The sequence below is a fragment of the Octopus bimaculoides genome, chromosome 9, assembly GCF_001194135.2.
Source record: "Octopus bimaculoides isolate UCB-OBI-ISO-001 chromosome 9, ASM119413v2, whole genome shotgun sequence".
Classification (NCBI taxonomy): Eukaryota; Metazoa; Mollusca; class Cephalopoda; order Octopoda; family Octopodidae; genus Octopus; species Octopus bimaculoides.
In genome coordinates, this window is record NC_068989.1 from 30,961,940 (window position 1) to 30,967,492 (window position 5,553).

At 39.2% G+C, this 5,553-nt stretch overlaps 1 protein-coding gene across 5 annotated transcripts in view; it reads left to right on the top strand.

Annotated features, from left to right (window-relative positions):
- The first annotated feature begins 467 nt into the window (after positions 1 to 467).
- Positions 468 to 5,553, top strand: part of LOC106871349 (polypeptide N-acetylgalactosaminyltransferase 11) — a 100,611-nt gene continuing 95,525 nt past the window's right edge. The window contains exon 1 of one of the 5 annotated variants that reach the window (XM_014917755.2): positions 468 to 906. The gene's annotated coding sequence lies outside the window, so the exon portion shown is untranslated. Of the gene's footprint in view, positions 907 to 2,297; positions 2,318 to 5,553 lie in introns of those variants that run through there. The other 4 variants (XM_014917752.2, XM_014917753.2, XM_014917754.2 and 1 more) reach the window with 4 other exon arrangements.

Below are 5,553 nucleotides of genomic sequence, written 5' to 3' on the forward strand. Positions count from 1 at the left end.
TCGCTGCTTTTTGCAACCTTGTCAATGGATGTTGACTGACCGTTATTGGAGCTGCGTTCTGTTTTTTTTGTCTGTTTGTGCGCATGTGTGTGCTTGTGTATGCACATATGAATGTGTGTGGGTGTGTATGTATGTATGTATGTATTCTGCATATTCATGTGTTTGTGTGTACTTGCGTGTGTCTATGTATATGGGTTTGTGTGACTATGTACATGTGTCTGTTATATATGGCTGTGTCTCCATATGTGTCTGTGTTTGGAGTGTGTGTATGTATGTATATGAGTATGGTCATGTGTTTCCGTCCTTTTTTTTTTGTGATGTATGTGTGTGCACTTGTCTGTCTTACCTATGTACCTATCTATCTACTTATGTATCTATCTGTTTGGCTTTACGGCATTCTTTCATATGATGAAATTTGACGTTTCTGCGGGTCAAAACTAAATATGTATATAATTAAACATTAGAAAAAATTCTAAATCTACAACGTTATAAATTCATTAGCGTTCTGGTTTATTTTGCTGTTATTTTGGTGTTTTTTGGTAGTTGAATTGTGACTTTAACTCCTATTTCTAAACATCCATAGTCTTCGTGCTAATGTTTAATTTTATAGCTGCATAACGCTATTAAACCTGGAACCGCCTATATTACTGTTGTTATTATTATGAATTACAAATATTCATGACAGATATTATTTACAATAGTAATATCTTATTTCGAATGTAAGCATTCGAATATTTGCACCATGTGGCCTGGTTTGGGCACAAATCAAGCCAGAAAAGGCTAATGGATTTATATGGTGGATTTAGAATTTTTTCTTCAGTAACTCATGCTGATGAAGGTTGAGGCCTGTTGGGTCAGCACCCAAAGCCATGGTATATGAGCATCTGAATGGCATAATCCTTAATGGTATGCTTTTTAATTTCTTAATTCTTCATCCGTTTTCATCTGTTATTTTGGTGCTTTTTGGTGGTTGAATTGGAACTCCTGTTTCTAAACAGGTTGATGCTTCGTACTAATGTTTAATTTTATAGCTATATAATGCTATTAAACCAGGAATTGCCTGTATTACTGTTGTTATTATTGTCAATTACAAATATTCACCACAGATAATATTAACAGTAGTAATATCTTATTTCGAATGTAAGCATTTGAATATATATGTATGAAATACATCAAGTACAGGACAAAATACCAAAAAATATACAATAAGAGAACTTTCTGATTTGGCGGACACCATTTTTTATTTAGTTTTTATTTAGTGTGTTTTCTACCGAAACACTTTAAAACTTCGTATACTTGTATATTTTGTCTTATAGAGCAGAGAAAAATTTTCATATTCGAAGTTATTTCATGTTAAAAGTTATATTTAGGTAATTTCAACCAATCACTGACGTTTATTGAGGTGAAAACAATTACTGCTGTGGATTGTCAACAAAATGTTGTGGTGGTGTAATGGGATTTTTCCCTTGAATAAAATTAGTGCCGTTGTTTGTCAACAACAACTATCGGCGGTACTGTTATTTATGACATCGTTCCTAACCCTAACCCTAATTCTAAAACCCGAATCCTAACCCTAAAACCCTAATGCTAAAACCCGTACAAACGCACGAACGATGTCATAAATAACAGTACCGCCGATAGTTGTTGTTGACAAACAACGGCACTAATTTTATTCAAGGGAAAATATCCCATTACACCGCCACAACGTTTTGTTGACAATCCACAGCAGTATTGTTTTCACTTCAATAGACGTCAGTGATTGGTTAAAATTACCGAAATACGACAATTTTAACACGAAATAAAAATATAAACTTTTCTCAATAACAGTAAGAGTTAAAAGATGTTTTATATGACACATTCTACCAGTGTCCCAAGTTTGAAAGTGTTTCGTTAAGAAAACAAGTAGTGTCTGCCAAATCAGAAAGATCTACAATAAGAACAGGACATCACCAAAGAGGGGAAAATATGTAAACACGTAATGAGAGACAAGTACGGGACAAAATGTCAAAAGAAGTCTAACCCCTCCTCAGTTGTCAACTGTTAATTACTCCTTATTTTGAGCTTTCAATGACAAGATAGGAAGTCTTCATAAAACAGCAGCATTCAGAAATTTTTAAAATACAAAATTTGTGGAGAGTTAGAGCTTCGAACGAACAAACAATGACAAAGTGGACATACAGAGTAAATAATCAACAAAGACAAACATTAAGGCCGTTAGGCCAAGACGCATTGTAACGAGTAACACCTGGGAGAAATTAGGAATAGAATAAATAGAAGAAAATAATAGAAGAGGAAAAATGAGAAAAAATGTCAGAAGGTAAGAAAAATGACATCCAGCTGAGAGAAATGGCCTATATATATAAGATATAAAATATCAAATATTATTATTGAGTTGGAAAAGAGAGAGATCTAATGGATACAAATTAATTTATTAATTAATTAACATATTCACCTACAATTGTTTCATTTCACTAGCAAAATTAAAATTACAAAACATATATAAATATGCTAGCAGAAGTGCCCGGTGTTGCTCGGGGCTGAATTGCTTTAAAGTACTGTTAATGATTCTATTCAATTATGATTATTGAGGCAAAGATTGATATAAGTTAACACGCGACCAATCAATTTGCAACTGGATAGAAAGCCCTGCAAAGAGCATTGCAACTCTAAGAAGGGGTAACAATAAAATGTGAGGTGGCCCTGAAAAGGCTGTGTTATCGTTCTCACAATTGTAACAATTTGGTAGGTAGCCCTGGAAGGTTGTGTAAAACGTTCGCAGTGGATGTGCTGTTACAAAACTTCATGCTCTGTGAGAACAGAACAAATGCCCTATGGAGGAAAGAGGGGAATTAATCATGGGTAAGTAAATACAGGTAAGGTTGAAAATATACAACAGTAGCATCTACTCACCATATGTCAGACCGGCAAGAGTGTAGTGGTGCTGAATAGATGAATCACAACACCTCTGTCATGGAGATGTGTAAAATGACCTGTTACTTTTGAATATTTTGTATTTGATGTAAAATATAATGGTGAGAGAGAGGATGTATATATTTAGATTTATCGACTTTTGAAGTCTTGTTATTTGATGTAAATTGTTATGGCGTACTAACACCGTCCCCAAGAACACCGAGGTGATGCACCAACCCGCTCTGGGAAAACCATATGTAGAACCCAACATTTCCATCAACGGGCAAAGACTCAACGCGGTTGACAAATTCACCTACCTTGGCAGTACGCTTTCCCACAATGTAAGTCATTGATGATGAGATCAACACCAGACTCGCCAAAGCAAGTGCTGCCTTTGGCAGACTCCACAAGAATGTATGGAACAGAAGAGGCATCACCTCCATGACAAAGATCAAGGTCTACAAAGCTGTCGTACTCACTACCCTACTCTATGGATGTGAGTCGTGGACCATCTACCAACGCCATGCCAAAAAACTAAATCACTTCCACACCACCAGGCTGAGGAAACTACTTCGCATAAGCTGGCAGGAAAGGATACCAGACACAGAAGTCCTCACTCGTGCCGGGCTCCCAAGCATCCCTACCATCCTGATGAAAACTCAGCTTCACTGGGCTGGTCATGTAGCCCGCATGCCAGACTACAGAATACCCAAGAAGCTTCTGTTTGGTGAGCTCCAGCATGGCAAGCGCTCCCATGGCCGCCAGAGGAAACAGTTTAAAGACAGCCCAAAGGTATCACTGAAGGCCTTCAACATTGACCCCTCATCATGGGAGCAGACAGCTTTAGATAGGACCAAGTGGCAGGCCGCTGTTCACAACGGTGCCCCGCCAATATGAAAGTGACAGGAAAGCTGCTGCAGAGAAGCGCAGGCAGAACAGAAAGAACAATGCTTTGAAGCCCCCGGCACCTGCTACCATTCCCTGTCCCTACAGCAGCAGATCTTTCCAAGCACAAATTGGGCTTATCAGCCATCTCCGCACTCACCAATGATGACCTCCCCACCCCCCTCTTGGAAGATCAGATGGTCCTCGTCATTCTGACAGGCGAACAAGATGAGATGATGAATGGCATGTAATTACTTCATGTAATTATTTTTATCCATTTGTTTCATTGATCGTCGTTATGATTACATTTGTTGTTGTATAAAATGATATGTTGCTTGGTTTTCAAATTGTATGTTGCGATCCTGTTGCTGCTGATGTAAACTGTTATGTTGAGAGAGGAGATGGAAGGGGGGAGATATTGCATGCACGTCGGATGTAGAAGATGAGGCTGCTGTGCTGAAGAAGGGAGGGAAATAGAGCTAAGCAGAGGCCAGGTGTTGGTAAAGTGTGAAGTAATTTCAGGGAACCGCCTAAAAATGTAAATGTTGTCACAAAAGCATTGTTGACTGTTTGAGAGTCGTACGGAAGTGAAATAGTAACATGTCCATGGTCCTCCAATGCCCGCCGAATTGGGGTTGGTGAGGAAGAACAGCTGATTTATGAGCAGAGTCTGATTTGTAATGAAGCATTGTAACGCCGCAAGAATCAGCCTTTTTACAGCTGATGGTTGAAAGTGTCAAGTGCGCTGCAATGAATATTAACCTACACCTACTTAGAAATTACTGACAAAAAGGCAAAAAAATTTTTTAAATTAGGAAGTGAAGTAATCCTATAAAACCTCCCTGTACACAATGTTTTTTGTTTTTCCTTGTGGAACGAACTCGAAAGCACCACTCTTGCTGCCCACAGGCGAGCAGCCAACGTAAAGCTCATCATAAGAGAAATACGACTCCCCCAAATGTATTCCCGCGACAGACAGCATTTGCCCCTGTGCTTTGTTAATTGACATTGCAAAGCATGGCCTGACTGGAAACTGGGACCTCCGAAATGTGAAAGGTAGGTCTGCTCCTGATGGGAAAAGATGCATCCTCGGTATGAGCACAACGTTGCCTCGACTGCACCCTATGATTATTGTGGCCTCAATTAGATCGGGAGATAAGGAGTTAACGATCTAACGTGTCCCATTGCATTGTTTCGGCGGTGTTGTATTTCCCTCGGAAGACTCGCAGAGATAACACAACGAGTTATACAAATTTAATTATTACATTTATTATTCAATTACATACAAAGAACGCACTCACCCAATGTTCGTTATGCATAAACAAGAATCATGTCTGCCATATATATCAATGACATTTTACTACGACAGTCACACAAAACAACAACAATGAAACAATGAACTCAGACGAACCACACGCTTAGACGTGTGAGCAGACTGTTTAGGTGACTGTTTGCATCTTTCCCACTGACGAGCATGTCATCCTGGAAGACTGCCACTCCAGGTAGATCATGGGTCAGGTTTTCCATGATCTCCTGAAAGTAACCAGGTGCTGACTTTATTCCAAAAGGGAGTCGTTGCTGCAGGAGTACTCCACGGTGAGTGCGAGTCTGCGTTGACTCTCTGGAGCCAGCTTGATCTGATTATAGGCATCAGCAAGGTCTATCTTTGTATATCTGAATCCACCTCCGAGTTTCTGTATCAGTTCAGCAGGGAGTGGCATTGGATGACGGTGATCAGCAAGTTGGTCATTAATTCCC